The sequence below is a fragment of the Amphiura filiformis genome, chromosome 6 (assembly GCF_039555335.1).
Source record: "Amphiura filiformis chromosome 6, Afil_fr2py, whole genome shotgun sequence".
Classification (NCBI taxonomy): domain Eukaryota; kingdom Metazoa; phylum Echinodermata; class Ophiuroidea; order Amphilepidida; family Amphiuridae; genus Amphiura; species Amphiura filiformis.
The window spans coordinates 63,051,524-63,076,844 of NC_092633.1; the positions used below are offsets into that span (position 1 = coordinate 63,051,524).

General features: G+C 34.1%; 1 long non-coding RNA gene across 1 annotated transcript in view; it reads left to right on the plus strand.

Moving 5' to 3' along the window:
• Nucleotides 1-7,138: 7,138 nt before the first annotated feature.
• The window catches only part of LOC140155792 (uncharacterized), a 69,390-nt gene continuing 51,207 nt past the window's right edge, over nucleotides 7,139-25,321 (plus strand). The window contains exon 1 of the long non-coding RNA XR_011859427.1: nucleotides 7,139-10,105. This is a non-coding gene — a long non-coding RNA (uncharacterized lncRNA). The remainder of the gene's footprint in view (nucleotides 10,106-25,321) is intronic.

Sequence of the window (25,321 nt, forward strand, 5' to 3'; positions counted from 1 at the left end):
GATAGAGATGCATTGTTTTTCCGCAGTATATGAGACAGAGCACAAGATTGCAATTGAAGATGGTAATTTAGATGAGCTACTTGTGCTAGAGTTGGGGCCGTGTGAGAGCTTCATTTGTGGTCTGTTATTTAGGCTGAAATGAATATCAGATTAAAAAATACAAAAATAAGACAACTGCAAGAGAGGTTTTAAATTACTGCAAACAGCAATTAAGAAATAATATATATAATTTTACCTACTAAGTAAAACAGGTTGGATTTTTGTAGGTTGAAATTTGGTAAAAATCAAAATTTGGTGACATAAATTGCAAGCATGTACTCCATGAAAGCAAAGTCAGTTTAGATGATGACTTGGTGCATAATTATGTTGGATTTGAGTGACTTGATTCCAACTTTACCAATATAATATAGACATTATGATGATTATGAAAGTACATGCCTGTACATGCCGATACCTGTGCCCTTCATGCCGGCATCTAATGTTTTATTTCCACCCCTCACATACCTGTCAGCTTTCATAATGTAAATTAATGAGATCAAGATTTTTAGGGAAAAAATGTTGTGGCAGATGAATCACTTTTGACATTTAGCTCATATTATACCAGTATAGCCTAGTGAACATTTTACTCTGACAGTGGTGTAATATCAAAAATCATAATAATAAGTCATTCCTACAATAAATTATATCCATAAAGATGTAAAAAAACATTGCCACTATTTGACAGCTAGTACGAATTGCAGCCTGAAGTAGAAAAAATTGACAGCAGTAAGTTGGTATACTACTATGGTATGGTAGCTATGGATATAATTTATTGATTACAGAGTTATCTGTACAGTAAGCAACATTAATTATACAAATTAGGTATTGGCAATATGTGAACAGTCAATATCAAGAGTGTGACTGACCAAATGCTGTATCAAACCAACCGGCCCAGTAAACATCTGAAAACTAGAGATGAATCCTGGGAAAATTGATGAATTATTATGGAAACAATAGGGACATGCATAATTGTTTAAATGGGATCACTAGTGGCAAAGGGTTGATTAGGTATGCATAGTGTGGTAGTCAGCAGCCTTACCACTTGAGTATTGCATAAATTATTAATTTTGATCTTCCACTTGAGTGCATGCAGCGGCCATCAAACACCAGGCATGCAATAAACCAATGATTTCATCCTCAGGGTACTTAATGCGAACAAATAGGCGGTTAGGATTCCGTGCTACTATTTTCTTTCATTAGTTAACTACGCACAATTTTCCTCGCACAATACCTGTTCGTTTAAGAGATTTGATGGCACGTTTGTGTCACATGACTGATTAACATTGTGAAAATAATTAAAATGTGAATTATTAATATTGAAATACAATAAACCAAATTATTAATATATTCAAAAGTTAAATTTTGTAAACAACTTTTGAGGAATATTCAATTTTTTAAATGTCAAGATATTCATTCACATTGAAAAAAAAAGCCATCTGCTGTGTAGAGAGGAGAAGAGATTGTATTCTAACGTTACAATTTAGAAACCTGTTTTATATTAACTAAAGCACTTAGTCCCTTGAAACCACATCCAGACATGGCAAATGTTGGGTTTAATAATTCAGTTCATGGTGTTTTGTTTCAATACAATCAGCCATGAAACCAGCCAACAAATGTGCGTTCTGTTCATTCCAGCTATAGTTCATTCTCCCTGCCTGCATAACGTCTAGCTGCCTGCCATCGCCATCTGGTCCTGCTATGGGTAGGCTTGCCGGGGTTTTTATATTTTAATACTTCGACGCTTAGCTAATAAAAATATGCTTTCCCCATATGGTTCCCCCACAAATTTGGGTAGTGAGAATTGCACATCCACACTACTTGTACGGATTCCCCTAAAGACCTGTGATATATTGTTGTTATAAAAGCTATCATGACATGACTTGCATTCAAATAAATCATGATGGCATGCGCTGTAGTAACAAATACTACTTTGCTCAAATTAAATAGGAAGAAAATCAAAAGGAAAAATAATGCAGTGAAGAGTGTATTATTTTACTAGAATTAAAGTAATAAAGTCTAAATGTGTTAGCTGGCTCAAATCAGATGGCAATTTTATGTTTTTTACAGCTCCGCTATTGTGAAATAAATATTGATCTTTGTTTCAAAAGTAAAGATAGACAAATAATTAGAGCAAAACACCCTAAAATGACTAATAATATGGCAGAGAAAAGATACTCACAGATCTGACCTCTGTGCCTGATCTTTGATTTAATGAACTACCATTTTTCAGGTATGTTAGCCATATAAATATTTTAAGCACTTCCTAGTGTGTTTGTATTTTCAATTCCACTTTAGTAGCAGTGATGCGTGTTAAGTCTAATGAGGAATAAATTGCATTCATACATGATTAGTTGCATTTAATTGATTTTGGACCATTTTGATGGTATTAATGCTTTTCTACCAAATTTGCATCAAATTTCAAAAGTGATGATTAAAATTTAATATGATTTTTTTTAAAAAAAAAAAAAAAAATAAGACACTCATTTATGACAGTGAGTTTAATTAGTATTTTAGTGTGCAATATTATGCTAGTGAAATCTACCAAAATGAATTCAATTGAAAGTTATTGAATGACCTTTCTTTCTATGCAAGTACTTCTTAGAATAAGACTAAAAATAACGACTATTGTCATGATAACAAACGAAAAGGAAATATTTGCCAATATAAGTATGTGACAAAACTTTTCAAAAAGCTATGCAATTCACTATATTTTGGATTAAAATATTACTGTAAGTACAATGCAGAGGAAAGAAAAGGGACATGTTCATTCATTTTAAAAATATTTTTATAGTACAATGAACGATGGAGTACAAGTATATGAAGAGTTAAGTTCAGATGTAAAAACTGATATATCAATTTTTCTCAATTTGAGACAAAGGCATGAAGTGATGAAATGTAAAAAGATAATAAGGAAAAATTTGCTACTTTTGATCATAGTTTCATAAATCTGCTAGAATTTTTAAAGTAAGTGTCAATTTAAAGCCATTGTATGTTGATGGCCTTAACTTAAAAAGTTTGAAAATTGCACTTATCTGCTTTTACATCCGAGCTCTTCATGTACATGTACAATTTTGAGGTATGAACATTATTATGAAGGACATTTTAAATGAAATGTGTGGACAATGAAAGCCAAGTATGAATTAAAATAGTTTCCAGCCATGTACATGTTTACTTCGGCATGCTCATAAACAAACACATGATAATATCCGTACACCTGTCATGTAAACATAATGTCATCAAATGTTAAGTTCCATCTCTAGTGTTCATATTACTAATCCAAGGACTAAAAATGCATTTTGTTAAACAGGGTAAGTCAGGTTGTTCTTGTTTTTTAAACTGTTTATGTTTAATGTTCTTTTAGTGTCTTAGACATACCATGAACTTGCTTATTATCTAACACCATGTGTGTATGTAGGTTTTTTTTAGCAAATAGGACACCCGAGGCTGATAACTCCTAGTATATAATATGCAATGTATGGGTAGCTTTCTTGCTGACCTAAGGCGAATGAATAGTTTATTTCCAAGTTTTTAAAATTCAATGTTTGCAATTTCATGGCTTGGTATACAGTATCTGTTTTAAAAGCATAAGCTCTTAATTTGGGTAGTATAAAAGTAGTAGTACTGCAAGTTTCTTTATTTCTTCTCTCTATGTTTGTCTTAGTTTTAGTTTTCATTATTTATTATCCCCATCCTTTCCTGTTTATATTATGTGTTTCACCCACCTTCCTCGATTCATACATCTAACAGCCCAAAAATATAATTATTTATTTTGTCCCAAATTTTAATTGCTAAACCAACAAAAGTTTTGCATATTTTGTGAGATACTCCTGCATGCTATTTGGCCGTGTGGCCTGTCGTCGGGAACTGGTCTTGATTCTGTGCCACCCATCTGTATAAAGGGGTTCACCTCTCTTCATTTCCCATGGGCATTGGTGAGAACGACGAATGAGCGCGACTGTTCGACCGTATCGTCATTTTTTTCGCAGAACTTGCAACACATTCAACAGAACCAAAGAGTCACTATCATCGGTAAATATGAAACTTTATGGAAACAAAAAACTCTTATCAAATGGATAATGTTACAATGTTGATTTGACTTTATAATGGCAGCCATCTTGTCAATCGTAGATACTGCAGATTTAAGTCTACCAAACTTTTTTCTGTGACTCTGGTTTCACCTGTTTAAGCGTTTGAATTTATCTCCTCATCACCTTGTGCTACTTGTGATATTTGACTTAATTTCTTCATTTTCTTCAGCATGGTGCTTTCAATTTCTTCCAAGATTCTTCAAGACTTAACATGTGTGGGATTTCTCAAAAGGATTCTTCGTCGTTTATCTCATCATGTGTCCATGCTATTGAAATTTGACAAGCAAAAATCAATAAAATTGCAAATATTTTTTGGACTTACACATCTTGGAACTTTTCACTTAGTTTCTAGACTTTTTATTTTTGGATTTCTTCAAATTTGCATGAAAAACAAATTAAATCTGAAAAAAGAGGGAAATGCGCTTTCTTCGTGGATGATGTACTTTGTAGCTCGTTCATTTTTATCAACGCCACATTTTGATTCGGAGAACTTCGCTTTCTCGATGATGCAACATCAATTTGGTATGTGAGTGGAGACACTTGTAATATTCCCTAATGGAAGATTGATATACGGATGGATACACAGAATATGTTATATGAACTGACCACAGACAGAACAATGAAACTGAACTAACAAATAGAGCAAGTCATCACTAAAATCCAGTTATTTCTAGTGAAAAAAACAACTCAAAACTTGCAGGATTGTACAATGTATGCCAGCAGCTATTGAATGAAAACAATGATAAATGAATTACAGGACACCAAACAAACTACAAGAAATCAAACTTGATCTAGTGTGTTGTGTGATGGAAGCTGAGCATGGAATGGAGCAGAATTTGTGCCTGCCTGGAATTAAGTCTGCTGTGGATTTGCTTACATTGGGGAGTGAAAACAACTTTGAATTGATCAAAAAACAGCCATAATAATCGCGCTAATATTGTGTTTGCCACTCTGCATTTTGGCAGTCCTAGTCTAAAATTCCAATTAAGCCTTTACATTTCTTCCTTTTTCGGCTTTTTCTTTTCATTTTTTTTTCTTTTTTTCCAAACTATAACCAAAAACGTAAGTCTCTTTAAAGAATATCGAATTTCGAGTACACTTAACTTTGTAAGGAGGAAGGGAGGTTTGCATAGGTAATTCAACTTCTATGCTTTTGTAGATTGTATCATAGAAAACATTGAAATCTTCAATTCTTTTTGCTTCAATCCATTTTAAAAGCACCAAATTCAAGGCAAGCATGATTGACGTGGTTGCTGTTTCAAACCCTAATCTGGAATGGGTTGCTGTGTTTATGCATGCTCTCATATAAGCTTGTGTACAAAAATTCACTTTAAAAGGGAAATATATACCATTAAGTTGAAATTATTTTCATAGCCATGTCTTATACGCATAATAATATGCTGCTTGAAATTAATCTTCATTAATGAAAATCTGAGTGGCTTATTTTATTCAGTCACAAGTTCAACTAAATTTTATAAGAATATTAAAAATCGATGTTGTATAATATACAGTAGCAAAAAAAAATCATCTAAGAAAGGTAAAAATGGAATTTATATATGAAAAAGAATAAGAATGTGTACACAACTTATAATGGGCTTGCAGTTTAGTGAACATTATAGAGTGAAAAGAAAGGAAATGCTGGGACAACATACAGGGTGATTCAAATTAGTTCCAAGTCTTGCAAACATACATGAATATCAATCATTTTAATATTTGATGAAATATTTATCAAAGAAAATTTAGAACATTTACAATGTTTTAAAATAACTATGAATTTTAACCAAGATATTGTAACTTTTGAGTCACCCTGTATGTGACACTTTATAATGGGCACACACAAGCGCACATATACACGTCAAATTCACTGCACCACAATCTACTGGTTGTTGTGTACCCTATTGCTTCATTATACTGGCTTGTAGTCATGGCTAAAACTGTAGAATTAGCTGGGTCGTAACTATGCACTATGTAGTGTGTATCGATAAAATAGCTGTAAAATTGCTTTTAGATAACATTTTTATAACAAGAAAAGATGATTAAATAGAGAAAAGGTTAAAAGGTTAAAAATTGCATCCATTACTATGTCCTATGCATTTCATAAATGTAGGCAGGAAAATTGCATGTTATATCCTGCATATTGAAATGATGGGATTAAAAAAATCATAAAAAAACAAGAAACATCCTAGTTGCTATGCATGGCACACAAAGGGTTGACATTGCCAATGAACTGATTAACTCATCATTTATATCTCCACTGGTGTTGAGAACATAAGAGAGGAGAAATTGGCAGGGTGCACCACATTGCTTGCATTCCATCACAAGGCTTTGCTATAATTGCTTTATTTGCAGTAAGCAATCATGTGTATTTTTGTATCTCTTATTTTTTTAATTTCATTGTAATTTCTTTTCTTGATCTGGTGTGATGATTTGAAGTGCTTGAATATTCGTTGTTTTATTTTATCACTCGATGCTGTAGATTGATCAGAATGCTGTGATATTTTTGTGCTTGATACTTTTTAAACCATTATAATTATTTATTAACATTATGATATGTTTATTATACTTAACACACCATTTTTTCACCCATTAAATTAACACTGGAATGCTATTTAATTGAGATGCACAAGGTTTTTTCTTGATACACCACACAATGGATAATCTATCCAGTCTTAAATTTATAATCACATTCTAAAACTACACTTGAATTTTAAACTTTCTTATTCATCACTATTTTTTCTTGGATAGATGATAGCAGTTCAGGGGCGGATTTAGGGGGGGGGCGCAGCCGGCGCACGCCCCCTCTATTTTTTGACTAGCAAAGGGCGCCGGTAACTTAAAAATACAAAATTTGTAAGAAATTTTAAAAAAAGGAACCAATTCGGCCATGAACAGCGAACAATGGGCCAACACCGTTGAGTTTTCGAGGGGGTAACCCCCTTGAACACATTTTTTTTGTCGTCGACCAAAAGGCGCCCCCTTTATCAAAAATTCCTGGATCCGACCCTGCAGTTGATTAAGTGTCTGTCTTGTTACACAGCAGATGTTTCTGATATTAGTGGCCCAGTTATTGATAATGAAAGTCTACAAATGGCTTTAAAAGATATTCATGGTAATATTGGATGAGAAATATTCCAAGCGTACTGGTTGGGTCTGTGAAAGTGATGCACACGATGAAGTAGCTTCAAGTACATGCCAAAAATCTACCAAGATTTGGTATGCAAATTATGAACTAAATTTATGCTAACAATCTATTTTGTGTCAAATTTGATACTTATCACCAAAAGTACTTCATTTATGGTGACACTGAGAAGTATTTCTAGCATTTTAGACATTTCAATGTTTATCTGTCAAAAGTCATAATTTTCCCTTCATGATGTGTGCCATGTTTGAAGCATATAGATCAGATCTACTAGAGCATGTTCAAAAAGCAACAATTCAAATTTGAAGCAGTTATTTCTACTACAATTAAACTGTAATGAATGCAATGACCATTATATTAAGAAAGGCCTTTTACTGATGATGTATGAGGTCAATTATTTTTCCCATTGTCATGTTACATATCAGTGTCTGGCACACATTTTTGTCAATCAATTAAATATATACCACATGTCTGTAATATTTAAGCATCACTTCAAATGCTTTGTCATGTTATTATAACGCTGTAAATTACACAAAAAGATCAGTCATTAATATTTTGTTCAATTTTATTGGCAAAATCAAAATGTTTGATAGACAGATAAAGCTGGGATTCCAGTTTGTATACAACAAATTATTATAATGATTTCAAAATTGTCTCTGTTGATCTTCAAAATTGTATCCATCTTATAAAATAGACAAATCAAGTTGTATATTACAGTGGTGTATAATAATGGAATCTTGACTCGTTAAATGTTATATCCATATTGACATTATATCATGTGTGTTTTTAACAATCCAATATAAAATTAACATGTATGATGTGATTTGTATAGCGTGTAGGAGCATCATGTAACATACTGCTTGCCAAAAAAAAATCATACATTTATGCCTGGCTAATTCATGAAATAACGCAGTACATACAAATATGCAATGTACGTTGAGTCTTTTTGAATCATTCCATCATGGTAATCAAAGTACCAGGGATAGTGGAGTAGAATTATATACAATTATCCCAGATGTATTGAAAATGTACTTAGTAGTTCCAGGCTACCTGTGCCAAAATTGAAATTTGCATTGTTGTACTTAACTTTTCATATTTTTCCTTTTCTTTTTTTTTTTTTTTTTTTTTTTTTGTTAGAATTTTTTTTAATGCTTCGCGTACCCGGAGAACACGAAGGATGGCCGGCTCAGTTTTGGCACAGGTACTTCTCATTTAGAAGACTGCCTCCCTTTCCTTCCTAACAATCTGGTTAATGTCTTTTAGTAACTTTCCAGTTAATATATATATATGAATGAATTATACATATATAAAAACCTTTAAAAAAAATCAACAATGCAATTCTAGCAGTTGTAGGGGCAATTGTGGTAGCCACAATGTCGTGATGATAATTTCTGCGTGTACCTAGTACCTGACGTACGTACATGTGCACGGTATTTTGCAAGTTGATCAAATTGGCACAGAGATATGAATCCATACAATGAGAGGTATAATTAGAAAAATGAGAAGACAAAGAGTTGGTCAATTTCAATAATTATAACATTTATTACTATTACGGAGTTGAACCAACGGTAAACTACTCACTTGATTATTGTCAAGTTTATTGCTAAGTTCAAGTTACTGTTTAACCCCAAACCCCTGTACTAATTAAGTTTCACATTTTACCATCAATAATTTTTTCTCTTTTTTTTCAATATTTTTGTTTATTATTATTTTTTTCATATACTTTTATTTTTTTGATCTGTTGTCGATGCTACTATGGCACTTACTTGGGACTCGTACTAACACTTTTTTACTTTAACAAATGTTGTTGATGAAACGCAAAAATTCATTGATTTACATGGATACAAGCGGACTAGTCTGTACCCCAAGCAACTAAACTTGGGTTCCCAGTATTTCTTGTAACAAATGTGAACCAGCATAAAAGTATAATTTCTAACAGTAAAGTTAACAGTAATTGAGTAATTTACGCAAAATGGTCTGGCCAAATGTTAGGCCAGACTTGTCTTAAGTTTTACTTTGTGTAATACATGTTTGGTGGATATTATAAGAATGGATGGCGGCGAATGTGAGTACCATCTTGAGATATATTACGAGTGTCTCGTAAGAAATGCTATTCTCGTGAGATTCGAAAACCGGTGGATTACTCTTCCAAGTACAAACCTTAGAAACTTTATTTTCACTTTCTTTTGGAATATGACCCCTGACCCCAAACCCTCCCTTGTCTCAAGTCTTCTAGTATGGACACTCATCCAAACTTGAGTTTAAGGAAAAATTATTTTAAATAAATAAATTAATAGGCCAATTGAAAAAAATAGGAGGCTTCTCGTCCGTCATTGACTGGATATTATAATGGGATCAAGTGAAATGATAAAATGAATGAAATTGTGAAAAACAAATACCATGTAACATGTGAACTCTGAAATTGTGTATATCTATGGCGCAGTCATCAAAATGTGAAATTACAACTTAACTTTGGCAAGTGAAGATAACATTTTCGTGCAAACCATTTAACAACAACTCTTTTCATCAACTACTGCGACAAATTGTTACGAACCGCTCTGGGCCATCATCAATCAAGAATTGTGAACTCTGTGAGAACTTCATCGAAAACAAGAAAACCCACCAAGCTCCACTCTCAGTGTTAGTTACTGCAAACATTTCAAACATTTTGCAAACCACCCACACACAGTTGTACCCATAATGCTTCAGCGACTAACTTTTGTCATCAAACATGGACCATTCTGTCAATCACTTCGTCAATTCAAAAAAACAACAAGATATTGACCAAAACAGACAATTTTCCATATCAACAAATGAAGAGGAAACCCATTCCTTCAAGGTAAGCAGTTATTTTCTTTGCCAATTGCTGTTTTCAGTGTCTTGTTCAACTTCTTGGTCAAGTGCTATAAGTACATGTTTATAACAATTTTATTCTCACAATGACATGGTTTATGTACATTTCCTGTGTTTTATTTTCAGGTGTTTAGAACCAAATGTTGCTTTATTATAAAGCAGGATATAGGAATTTTAAAGAAGGGCAATTTAGTTTCTAAACATAGTAGGATAAGTACAAGAAATATGGTGTCTATATGAAGATTTATTGTAAGCACCACTCAGTAGTGTATAAGCTAGTTTTTCAAGATTATGTGTGCGTTTGTAAATGCCGTCTAACAAGGACCTACATATGGATACACACCGTAAAACGAGGACACACCTCCAAACGAGGACGTCCTCGTTTTGAACCTATGCCCAGGATGACGTAAATGATGCAAATATGCATATAAGATAGCATATAAGATAGGTCCCCCATAGCGGGTATAGGACGGGTCTCAGTTGGATAGTAAGTTGCCTGGTGTGTTTGCGTGAGGTCCACGTGTGTCGATTAAAATGGGTGTGTAAGTCCTCGGTTAGATCCTTCTAAAGTCGAGGTCCTCGTTTGAACGTATTTACAAACAGGGGTGCGTGTGTGTGGGGGGGCATATTGCAAATTTACCAACGACCATTTTAACAACAAGATAATGATTTCATTGAGTGAAGTCTAGTGAAGCAAACTGAGCCATCTAAATAACTGAGTGGTTAATGAGCATCTAGGATGTACATAACATTATATACTGACAGTGACAAGTGATAAGGACGTATTTATCATATTAGGAGCCAAGGGGTATTTATGTTATGACTGTATTATCTTAAATCAGACACAAGTGAAAACAAGCAAAGGCCTAAGTTCATCCTCCGATGGCCATTATCAATGTTTGTAGAGCGTATGGAGACTTAGTCGTATGGTGTATAGGCAATAAAGCCTATCTTCTCCCTAGAGTATGATAGTCATGTTTAATGATGAGATTTTATTTTTAACCTTTTTGAGGTTGTCCGAAGAAGAGAACATATGAGTCGGGGTTTAGTGTGTGTCCTGGGGTGGGGTGGAACTTCGGAACTTTCGACCCAGGATGACTGTATAATCTGTATTTGCAAATATTGTCTCCAATAAAGGTGATAGTTTTGCCAACTTCAATTGCAAGTTGAAATATATTGTTTTATATACTGACTAGCCTGATATCCTAAGCCAGTCCTTTAGCTTCGTTTAGAATGATTGTTGTATACAGTAATAGTGCTTTTAATACTCGATTTAACACCTCGTTTTTATAAAAACAGACTATATAACTCAAAGACAAGTGTTCATTTTGTAGGAATGTCTGAGACATAGTGAAAATGGAGCCCCATTCTTGTCACTATGCATGCAGACGACATGCTTGCCTGCAACATGGATGGCCATTAAGATGGGTTTTAACTGTATTTGACTGAACGCTTCTTTAAATTTGACATTTTAATGGGTCTATATGTGAGATGTGTCGTCCCACATGTACCAACTGATGAGATAAAGGGCTGTCAACACAAATTCACCACACTTAGATTAATTTCTTGTAGAGAAAAGTATACTGAAAGCTAAAAGTAAAAACTGTTTTTGTAGCTTTCATGTCCCAGTTGAATTCTATGGGTGTCCAGAAAACAACATATTAAAGTTATGAAGCTGCTTTTATATAAACTGAGCTCAAAAAGAAACTTATAATTTTTACAACTTAGAATCACATAAGGTCATATCTTAAAATACTGTCAATCAAAATGAACCAAAATTACACACAGGATTACCTTAATACTCTACTCAAAACACATGTCAGTAAACAAGCAGTTGTCCAACTGACACAACAGCAAAATGCACTGTCATGGGACAGCTTCCTGGACTTCCTTCACTTTCACAGCCCAACATTTGGCACCCAGGACAAAAAAATCTGTGAGAATGCACATAAGATCCTTGCACAGATGATAAAACGGTGCTGGTTTCTGCTTTTCGTACACTTTTTTCATGAAACAGGGCTGGGCTGTGAATGTGGTCCAGGAAGCTGTCCCATGTCAATGCATTTTGCTGTTGTGTCAGTTGGATAACTGCTTGGTTACTGACATGTGTTAAGAGTAGAGTATTGAAGTAAATCTGTGTGTAATTTTGGTTCAATTTGATGGACAGGATTTCAAGATATGACCTTGTGAAAAATTATAAGTTTTTTTTGGAGCTCAGTTTATATGCCAGTTATGAGTAAAGTCAACTGGCCAGCACTTAAATATATTATTAAAAAAAGTTAATAATTCTCCTCATGTTATTTTCAAAAACAATGTTTAAATTTATGTAATCACATGTAAGTAAAATGCAATTTCAATATAAGCTTTTCATTATAAGACAAGAAACCCAAAGATGGAAATGTAGTACATATTTCTCAAAAAAATACTTGTTTACAAGTGCTATCTACTGAAGATAGTTTTTTTCAGTTATATACTTGCTCATACTAGACATGCCTATGTTAGCATGGTTCACAATAAGATAATAACTCCAGTATTAATCCTGACAAACACAAAGCATTTCACCTAAAACGTTTAGATGTTGGGTTACGTAAAAGATATCTAACGTTTTAATAATGAAAACATTTTTGAAAACTTTATGAAAAGCATTCTAATATAATGTTATTTAATGTTGACAAAATATTTTGCAAAAATGATTGCCAAAATATGATTTGCAGTAACATTTTGACAACATTGTAAAAATGTTATTTAAGTGTTTTTTCATATAAAACATTTAAAAAAAATGCTTTCATGACCTTTATATAATCCGACATTTAAATTTATAACATTTTGTCCGAGACAAAAATGTGTGTATAACATTTGTCAAACATTTTTGTTGTGTTTGCTTGGGTATTACCATGGAATTTATGATTCAAATTTTCTGTAAATTCTTACTTTAACATTATAGTGTAACAAACACACTTCCATTTTGTGGTAATATTCATAGGAGACAACCATCATACCAGCCACAGCAGTGAGTCAAATAACTTCCTTTTCCGCCTATAAATGACTATATTCTATGTTAAGAAACAATCCATTTTCTTCTAAGAAATTGCATTCTCAGTTAAAAACTGAATCATGCTTATATATAAAACAAGAATTTAACAGTGATAATAGTGAATTGATGGAGACAGGGAGGAGTGAATGTTACATAGCATTGTGTGGGGACTATAGCATGATACAAGGTTCTGCTGTAATTAATTCAATGCCAATGTTCGTCTTGGTGTTGCCAGCTCATATTTTAGTCTATAGGGAAGATATGCATTTGAAAAAAATCAATCAGTTAATCATCTATTTATAACAGAACTTGCATTTTTTAGTGTTTTTTACCCTATTGTGAAAATGAATGAAGGGTATTTTCTGATTTTGTTACAGTCAATATTGCCAACCAAAGTATTTAAACTTGAATTATGTTGTCTTATGTTTGCCACTGTACTGTAAAATGAATGTGTGCCCTGGCTGGTGCCTCTAATTTTATTTTCTATAACACCTCATTTGCATTTAATGGGATATGTTTTTTTTTTTTCATTAATGTTGTGCTGCTTACATTATTATGGTGGTATTGATGATGATAACTATGATGATGATGATGTCAGGTGATGCCGATCAAAATAATGAACAATTTGATTGATTAATTTACACTTGGTAAGAAATCCATACAAAGTGTAGTTTATCAGCCACACATGCCAGCCAACAAGGGATAAGGGATGTGTTACCCCCGGACCTGGTTGTACATGGTGGATCCAGGCCTGATTATTTCCAAAAATTAAATCGGGTTTTCTGATTTTTTCTACTAAAAAAAAAAAAAATTACATTTCGGAAGTGGATGATGATATTTCATCATAAAAAGAGCAAGAAAATTTTTGTTAGTGGGGAAATTAAGAAAGTGTTAATTATAAACTTTTTAGGGGTTGCATGCATTAAAAATGAAAAACAATTTTTGTGTTTGCTGGGCTCCCTCTGTTCGCCAACTTAAACCAAAACAGATTTTATTTTTTAGGACCACAGTCAGGCCTGGGTGGATCGAAAGAGAGAATAAGGTGTATGATTTACCTCCTCCTTATGCTACAAGCAAACATGATGGAAGCAGCCTTCTTCACACATTGATCTGCAGTCCATTATAATTTTGCCTAGATATAGCTGTATTACACCTCTAGTACTAGACACTGATAACAAATATGTGTATGTTTTTATAGCATAACCATCAATTAAATCAGCTAAATTATGCATTGCCAGCGACTGGTGTCTAACTACTTGTGGTATATTATATTGAGCTAAATTGCATCATGAATATTTAAGCACTAGTTTATGGATGCCATGGGATGCAGATATACTTTGAAAAAAATATTTGAAATGATATGTTGTAGTACTTTTTTACACATTATGTAATTATCAAATGAAATTGACTAGCAGTTGTTTAATAGGTTGGCCTAGTATTCTAATTATATGAATTGAATGGTGTATCTTTATCCAATTCATATTAGCATACATTTGCATTATTTCCAATATTAAAGTGCCCCCTCCCCACCTGGCATATAGGCTATGTCTTTTAGGTTCTTGTTGAGGCTGAGTTACAAGTACAAACAAGCAAACAAATAACACAAATAAGAAAACTCATAATAAGAATAATTAATTACTCCATGATGTTATACTGGATTTGAATCTATGGGCTTCAAAATTTGCCTTCGTCCACTGTGGAATGTAAAATTGAGACTGCAGGGGAGAACTTATGCAGAAATGAATGGAATAGCCCTACTATAGGACCTTTTGACTGTGGTTATCCCAAAACACCTCCATTATATCTAGAGAATGACTAAATTTAGTGACAACTGCTAAACCCAGTGACCGCTCCCCCAATTTGGGCTGGGGATTTGGGTGAGCGGTAACTGGGTTTTAGCGATTCTCAGAGTATAGCATGTTTAAAAAGCACTATGGTTGGGCTATGAATGGACGACTCAAGAGCTTTGGTCATACCAGGAAAGTTGGTCATAATTAGCAAGTAGCCTGCTGCCGAGAGTGTGAATCAAAATGTTTTCTGCAAGCTATTCGATCACCAAAATATCGCAACAATCATTTGATTCTTGTAAATTTACTGCTGTGTGAAAAAAATCTAGAGAATAAATTTGGATTCATGCTAACCCGTTTATAAGAATCTCTTGAAAGAATCAATTTGCTAATTTGATTAGTACCATTAAGTAATGCTGGATAATAGTGGCCATGTACATACTGGATCATCAACCTCATTTGACCTGAGACATGTGTGTTAACTAGATGTTAAGTAATGGATCAATTCAGTAGCACTGTAGGTCAATTAATTACAGTCATTAGATGAAGATGAATACGAAGAATGTCAATATGGACAGACATTCGTAACACACCATTATGTTTATATTATGCATGTACCACACATGTATAATGCATCCCCCATAAAATGCGTCAACACTGGCAACCGCTGATCAATAGCCAGGATTGTAGTGTGAGGGGCAAAGCCATTATGATACCCGTTCTATTAAGTATTTACTATCCAAGTGTGGACACATATGTTTGAGTTATTCACGTTAATGGATGTGCAAATTGACCCAATACCCGTCAACTGCAATCATTGCTGTAGCGGCTTACAATCTAGAAACACCATCCAGGAATTACAAATGTCCGCAGTTCATGTGTCTGCGCAGTTACGCTGTGATTTTTTGTGTGTCCTCGCTTGCCTTTGTTTACTAAAGCACACACACAAGGGCACCCCTACGGGTGTTTGCCTCCAAACATGGACAAAGTTTAGGACTATGCAAACACGGATGTCTGAACTGCATTTAATCGACATACCGAGGATGTTTTTCGCCATTTTTGTATGTGTGTATAAGAGACAATTTTACCTAGCAACCGCGGATGGTATATTTAATGCACGATAGAGGAATTATCTCGCAAATGTGTTATACCTGCAATTGTGGTTGTTTGCAGACCTCTGAAACTGAGGACAGTCCCCCTTTGCAGAGTGGTCCATGGTTTAAATGTGAAATGTCATGTGTGTGTGTCCTCATTTGTTGGTAAACACATACGCACCCCTACATGCTCACAACTGTATACACATGTAAAGGTATTCCCACATGTATACTGTTACGTAGTAATTAATCTTTATACATTGACTGAGTGAGTGTGAATGTATTAATATGCTACTATGAATTAAGTGGAGCTTAATTCTAGATCTGATTAATTTTCTTGCGACAGTCATAAATACACCGCCCATTATGCCTATCTCTATCATGTAAATTTGAGTCATATAAATCATGGAGTGTAAAATAGAAAATAAAGATAAAGGGGCGTGATCCAATCTTTTCATGTTCTTGTTTCTAACTAAACAATTAGGATTTAGATGTTTCATTTGGCAAAACAGGATAATATTTTTTTAATCCCAAAAAAGTGGTGCTGGGATAGTACACACACTTTCTGTGTGATAATAGGCCTAACACAAGTTTTTGTTTGCACTATATAAAACGAAACATCTTTGGCTAGATCATGTAGATAAGAAAATTATGAGCTTTCTTTCAATACCAAAATCTCAGTTTTGATGAAGAAAAATGGGGAATATGGCTGTCGATTGGGTCACTCCCCTTTAAACTGTAGCCTTGCATTTCAACCTCCAGACATAAAAAGCTTGCTGACTTTATATCATATAGTACTATAGCATTTAGGACTCCATGAGGTTACCAACGGGCATAATAATTTACATACACTAAACCTTCAATAGAATAGCTCCTGTGTTGTGTGTGCGTTTTAAATATTCATATTATTACCATATGTTATGTGATAGGAGGCAATCGTGAAACTGAGAAATTAGGGAGCAAAAAATAATCAAATACATGAAAATTTGGTGTAATAAAAGCGCAAGTACCAAGCTATGTCCGGGATGTAAGGACTTCAACTAGAGTACATGTGATGACTAGGAATGTTGATGATAATGATTGTTTTAACTTCTTTGGATTAGATTGTGCCATGAATGTACTAAGCTGTAAAATGTTTAAAGCATTTCAAAGCAAAATTAGGATAAGAATTTATTTTCATATAAGAGAGATAGGTCATAGTACAAACAAACACAATTAATCTATACTTATAACAAAACAACAGTGTTTCCTTTGGAACATATTGCGGCATATATTTGATTCATTTCAATTTCATACACATAACAAAAATATATACATGTATCAAGTTTTAAATTTCCTAACAAAAAATATATATAGGGGCCTATACACATTGGTAGAAACTGAAATAAATTATAATTGCAGTATCATATAAATAAGGTAAGAAATTTCATTCTTAAAGCACTGTGGGTACTGAATTATGAATATTCAATTTGAAGTTAAGTTGTGGTTTTTACCTGCAAGAAGGTGATATAAATTTCTTGATGATAAATCTACTAAATGTCAACTTGAAATGGGAAAATTATCATTTCATATAGCAAATGTTTAGTAATCTGTCTACAATGCTGCTAATATGACCATAATTTTACATTGTAGTACAACACAAAATATCTATATTGCAGCAATGACATTTAAAAGCATTTTCTGTAAGGTGTCCAATAGTCTAATAAAATTAGCATCTATCAAAATAATACAGACTTAAAGTAAGAATTCATTTTTCAAGTATCGGTAGAGAAGAAAGATAGGTCATATATGACCCAAGGCAGCAATTGAGTGGCAAGCCTCATGCATATGAAGATGCTACTCGGGTTCCAGGAATGCCAGCAATGCACTATGTTGTTACTGCCCAGCACAGGTATTTTGCAGAAAATATACATCCAGTTTAAATAGCTGCCAATTTTGCCTAATTCATTTTTTCCACCACTTTGTGATATTCAATACCTGCGCACACACGCCAGGCAAAGAGGTGAATATTGTTATCCAGTTCTCGCTCTGGAATCTCACCAGGAAGATCCAGGTTCCGTGAAAGATGATATATAGTGTCTGTTGTGATGTTGGTGGGAGAGTCTGTTGGGTACACTTGGAAAATGTCACAGGTCGATGTGGCCCAGGGGTCGTCAAACTTTGCTGTAAATATCGTGGAGTCTTTTCCCCTGAAAATAAAAGGTGTAAAACATAATTGAAAGTCTGATTTCATGAATATTTAAGGTCATCTGCATGCAAATTGACAAAAACATGTAAAGACAATAAATGTACTGCATAATATGGAGATATAAAATGTTTATGGTGCAAAAATGTAATAAATATACAAATAATTATAATTCCAAATATTACTGTTAAATGTCATAATGTTATCACAAATAGTATCTGGTTATTTTTTCATGGCCTCTCTTCTGCCTTCATGTTTAAGCAAATATTTTATTTGAATATGTAGCTTTTCTAATATATTTTCACATTTTACATGTTAATTTCATTTGGAAGATCTTTAATGTGCAGTTTTTATTTCCATGTATCGAAATGTAAACCATGCAATTAGAACTCATGAAAACCAGCCAGATGGGATGTATTATGGTATTTAAACATGTTCAAAATTGCATTAAACATGTTGTACGATATCATAATGATGTGATGCATGGCAACAGCCAGAAGTGCTGTAATTATCTAATAAACCTCTCTACATCTGTGCTCTTTTCCACATAGTGTTGCGTAGCATATTGTGTACTATTCGACTTGATTTTGTATGCGCGGCCGGCCGGCGTGCATGTGGTTGTTTTTTATTGTGTTATGTTATCTCAAGTTAACAGTTATGCAGATGAACATGACCTTGACTTTTTATGGAGTAATAAAAGCTCTATCACATGTGCGATGAATTGAATGCATATAATTTTTTGTTGTTAAAGATATTCGTGACAATTTAATAGTTGCAAATTTGATTTATCAATGCACTCTAAAGAAGTGAATTCCATGTAATATCTTATATCATATCCACATTCATTATTGTTTTTGTAGGAAGTGCTGTATTATTTTGGTCTGTGAAATAACATCTTGACAAATTTAATAACTGTTTGAATTGTGCATACCATAGTGAAAGGTTAACATGACATAGAAGGCTGTTGTATAGGTACATAGTACATGTATACTGTTGGGTGAATGGGTGATAAACAGGTGCATGATAATGGATACTGAATAAGTATTTTTAGTTATGGAAGAATTACATAATAGATAGATGATCAGCACATGTAAATGCATGCTGTCTACAGTAGATAGCAAGCATGCTGTCTACTGTAGATAGTAACATGGATGGTTGCAAGTAGTAACAAATAAATGTTAGGCCTATGACCATTTTCGTGTCATGCTTACATGGAACACAGAGACACACAGGCACAGAGACAAACAAAGACACAGATACTCTGGTACTCCCCCCCCCCCTGACACATCCACATACACATAGCTCCTTTGTAATATAGCTTAATGTGGCTTGCTTTCAAACTGTAGTCAGAAAGTCTAAAGTTAACAGCAATTTAATGTTCATTACTGTCTTAGTGTATTCAGTGATGTCCATTAAGTAATGTTAAGAATTTGAATGTACAGTACTGTCTTCAGTAGATATCAATTTGAATGTACAGTGCTGTTTTCAGTAGATAGCTAGTTGAATGTGCAGTGCTGTCTTCAGTAGATAGCAATTTGAATGTACAGTGCTGTATTCAGTAGATAGCAATTTGAATGTACAGTGATGTCTTCAGTAGATAGTAATTTGAACATACAGTGCTGTCTTCAGTAGATAGCAATATGAATGTGCAGTGCTGTCTTCAGTAGATAGCAGTTTGAATGTGCAGTGCTGTCTTCGGTAGATAACAATTTGAACGTGCAGTGCTGTCTTCAGTAGATATCAATTTGAATCTTCAGTAGATAGCATTTTGAATGTACAGTGCTGTCTTCAGTAGATAGCAATTTGAATGTGCAATGCTACCTTCAGTAGATAGCAATTTGAATGTACGGTGCTGTCTTCAGTAGACAGCAATTTGAATGTGCAGTGCTGTCTTCAGTAGATAGCAATTTGAACATACAGTGCTGTCTTCAGTAGATAGCAATATGGATGTGCAGTGCTGCCTTCAGTAGATAGCAATTTAAATGTGCAGTGCTGTCTTCAGTAGATAACAATTTGAATGTGCAGTGCTGTCTTCAGTAGATATCAATTTGAATGTGTTTGTCTTCAGTAGATAGCATTTTGAATGTACAGTGCTGTCTTCAGTAGATAGCAATTTGAATGTACAGTGCTGTCTTAAGTAGATAACAATTTGAATGCAGTGCTATCACCAGTAAACAACAATTTCAGTGTCAATTAAATTGCTGTATACCATAGATGGTAATGAACATTTAAATATTTATCTATTGAAGACGGCACTTGGACAACAATTAGCTGTTTATTGAATTGAAATATTAAATAAGCCATCTTTTTAGGAAATAGCAATTAAATGGTTTTATATAGTCTTCAGTAGACGGCAATTAAAATAATGTGTATTGCTGTCTGCAGTAGACAGCGGTATGAATGTACCACACTGTCTTCAGTAATGTCTAAATTTGACGTTGCATTCTGGCTTCAGTAGACAACATTCCCCCACCCCACATACCCACTCACCCCCACCCACATGCATATTCAGATTATGTTGCTTGCATAAATATAACTAGGGTCCATCTTAAATTGGTTGCTTGAATGAAGTATTCTAACTGATTTCATTTTTATTCACACAGCCATAATTTCATATTCCTTAAAATGCAATTAAAATAAATCAATGATACATTATAGAGGACCTTGACCCTTGTGTATTGATCTGTATAACCAGTAATCATTGATCATTTTCCAGTCATTGGGTATGCTGTGTTTTACGGTATTCAAGGTCATTGGTAGTCTCTGTCCCAGCTGGCTTGTCCTCCTTCATTTTTAAACAAACCGTCTGGTGACAACTTCTAAGTATGCCTTTGTAATGGGCCTAAACTTCAACCCTGTTCTTAATCGGGTTGATGCGCATGCATACTGTGCCTGATCAGACATTCAAAAGCTAACCAACGGAGTATCTGGATCACATGCGTAGTATTCATACTGAGATTTTGAATTGGGTATATGATTAAATTTTTGTGCACAAATAGTGGATTTGTTTCTGTGTCATCTAAAAAATTATCACAGATTTATGAAGCTTGCATTTTTTATGTTCAAGTTTGAAACTAAAGTGATCATCAGGAGTCTTTGGTACAAATTCCACTCTCAGGTTCTTATTTTGAGCAATTTAAAGCTTTTGTCACATTGTAATATTGTTATTGAATTGGTAATAGCTATTTCTTGCTTAGTGCTGAGAGAGTACAAGACGGCTGTGACGGAGACTAGGTACTGGGTTCCCATGGCATTTACAGTTCAAATTGATTGTATTTAAAAAACCATACTTTAGCCCTGAACACGTGTTTCAAATGCTGGATGCAAATAATGGTAGGACTATTTTTGCTCATGCAAATTGATTAAAAATTATCTGGGACCCCTCAATCAAACTCAGTGCCCCCTCAATCAGTTCTGGTGTCCCACATGGGACAATTCATGCTACATCACTGGTGCCTCTACCATGAATGATTAACCCAAAGCATTATTAAGAAACAACAAATAACTAACAAAAAGAAAACAGAAACATTTTCTCCAATATATAAATGTTTCATTAAATCATGGTGTTTGATCACAAATAAGTTGTTTTTGAGAAAGGAAATATAAATATGTGGAACTGATAATTCAGTCAGCAATTCATGGTATATAGGTATATAGTTAGGGAAATCCCCTTCTGTCCACTTCATAAAGATGCCGGCATTATAAAGTCTTATGTGATACGATCAAGGGACATTATAGTTTAATGTCAAAATGATTAAATTTCCGGTGTTTTTCCATCAGATACTAGCCTTTTCAACAACTCTGTTTTTGGCACCAAGCCACTGAAAATTACATTCTGGTTTGCCAAGTTATAGGTCATTTAAGAGTTGTTAAAAACAATAAGAAACAAAAGAATTTCAACACCTTTTGCCAATAACTCAAAATTAATATTAGTGACTCTAGACTCATTCGTTTTGATCATGTTACATATTCAGTATATTCAATTGAACAGGTTGGGGTACCATACTGCAAATCCACATTTTCCATTTTTGTATAATGAATTATAATTACTAGAGGCTCCGCTAGTTGAGTAGTAGCAAGCTACATGTTATAAGTTTTCAGGTTGAAATTCCTGTTACTCATTTTGCAACTTGCCATATTACTTGTTATTGTAGGCAGATACTGTAGAAGTTTTGGTTTAAAAACATTTTTCTTCCACAAATTTGAAAATCTTACTTTGGTGAGAATTAATTTTTGTAAATTGATTCTGTCCCCATATTTAGGTCTCAACTCTTAACTGCAAAATTGATATCAATTCAATTTTGGATACCAGTCTGAAATTGAAACGGAGTTTCACACATCTAAATGGAAAAATATGATCATACTATTGGGATATTGGGATAGTGGTAAATGATTTTATTATCTAGACCAAGAGAAGATGTATTATAGTGGTAGAGCATCTAGACAGGATGCTTGTGGGTCCAGGGACCAGCGGCCTAGATTGCACTGATGGTATCACACGATGAGCTGCTAAATTGGATTGAGTATTTCTGCCTTGTTAATTTGCATAAGCAGAAGGCAAAATCCATAATGCTAGATTCACTCTCCCTTGGTACCCAGTGTTACTAGGATGAATCTATATACATGGAATGATGAGAAAACATGGGAATAACATTTAATTTATATTTTCTGCATGGACTTGAATGTAAATTATTTGGTTCAAATATGTGAGTGTTTGGGTGCATTGTTAATTCAGAAATACAGTATTATAGAGTTAAGCAACATAAAATTACTTTTTTTTTATCACAACATGGACCCATGTCATAGAGTGTATTGTCAAAATCAGACCCATTTGGGTGGCACATGATATGACCACACATCCCTTTCTACTTCAATATTGAAGTACCCTGCTAAAGTTTGTTTGGCTTATAATAGGTGAAAATAATTTGGTTTTTGTTACTGTCCCAATGTACACTGGTGTAAATTCACATAAGTGTGCGCCAGTTATGCAATACGCAACATGCAACTAGTGTAAGTACTGCATGCATGCCATTCTATATAAATACACAATGTTATGAGTCCCAATTATTTCACCTATTATAAGCCGAACAAACTTTACACCAGGATTTGCTTAAACAAGAAATCTAAAGAAGTCATCAAAATTAGATACTTGTATTTTTATGAGAAGTAATATAGACCACTTGGCATGTGACGTCATTGCCCGGCAGTATGTGCGCGCATTATGACAATTTACATTGTTCTTTGCCCTGCAGTGTGCGTACGCATCGTGCGTACGCATCGTAGTCTGCTAAGGGCATTAAATCGCCCGCCACATTTCATACAATACAAGAAAGCCATTGAACAGGGTAGCGGCTCGTTCGAGCATATCGATAGACGAGTCCCTCGCCTTTGTTGATAAACAGTGATGTCAAGTGGTCTATAGTAACATAATTTCTTTCCTCCGTCAAAGTGGTCCAAAACAAAGTGACATGTCACCTTCTTTTGGACCACTTTGACGGAGGAAAGAAATTATGTCACCAGGTGCTACAAAATACTTCAGCAGGGCAGGGGCAGGCAACACATGGCACACCTATACAGCCAAACCACCTTCTGGCTATTAGGATTCATATTCATAGGCTTATATGGTGTGACCCACCAGGAATATTCACAGGGACAGCAACTTTTCGAAGTCACAAAACTTAATTGTTTGGGTATTTTAACGCCACAACTAAACATAACTAAATACTTGGTGTGGTTGAGGAATTAATCAGCTATCACATACTTTTTGAATTTTGAAATTAACCATACGGTTCTTGAAATATAAGAATTTTACAAAACTCCCTCATTTTCAAGCCTTTCCATGGATTCAAATATCAATCAATGATCTATATAGTTTGATTTAATAATTCGTCTCTAAGCCCCCACACGCATTAGTAAAATCGGCCATTTTTTCATGTTATTCCCGCTGGATCATGAGTAAATTTCATTTTTTTCCGCTGTTTTATTTATTTCCCGATCCACCACACAAAAATCTCATGTCTGATATCATTGTCAGACGTCAACGGTCAACATAGTCAAAAAGCGTAAATCTCAATTTAAATTCTTCATCTTCACCACAGTGCAACCTCCCTGAGAGATGAAAAGGTGGTCTATCCTTGCCACAGATACACAAAATTAGTAACAAATAAAATAAAAAACAAATAATTAAAACCGCATTTCGTATTAAGTTTTTAACTTGGGAAGAGATTTGAGATGAACTAAATTATTAAGATTAAAAATAAAGAAGGCCTAATCACTGCGTATCATCAGCGCATAATGCGTCTGTTGTTATTAATAGATATTGACTCTGTGAAAAGGCATGAAAATGAGGGAGTTTCGTAAAATTCTTTTATTTCAAAAACGGAGCGGTCAATTGTCAAATTTAAAAAAGTATGTGATAGCTGATATGCTCCTCAGCATCATCAGTTATTTAGTTATGTTTGGTTTATGCGCTAAAGTATCCATAAAAAAATCAGTTTCACTTTCCGACGATACAGTTCTTTCATGGGCACCCTGTACTATAGAAAAATTATATAACTAGTGCAAAATGTGATATGATTTAGAACTTACCCAAAAAATGAAATTGGGCAAGTCAAGAAAGAGGCATGCAATTCACACTAGCATTGCCCCAATGTTTTTATAGTAAACTACCCGAACAAACACATGCTGCATAGTTTTTCAAAAGCAGCAGATCAATATTTTTGTTTAAAGCAAAAACATGGCCTGCAGTGTTTTGATTTCTTGAAATTGTATAATTACATAGAGAGTAAAAACCTAGGTGCGCAGTAATAATCATATTCTGACACGACACGTTTTGGAGGGAAGTGTTTGTGTTATCGGCGTTCAATTGAATTGTCCCTACCAAGGTTGTGTTAATTAGTATGCATGGCATACATTTGATTAGTAGGTTTGAAATGAAATGAGTTGCATGGTATATTGGCTCACATGAAGAAAGAACCATATTTACTGCATGCACAGATCTTAGATTATATGCTGAATGCCAACTTCCGTTTTGTGATATTGCTTTGAATGAAAATAATCAGATTGTAAAATTTGCTAATATAGCCATACACCTGTTCTTTTG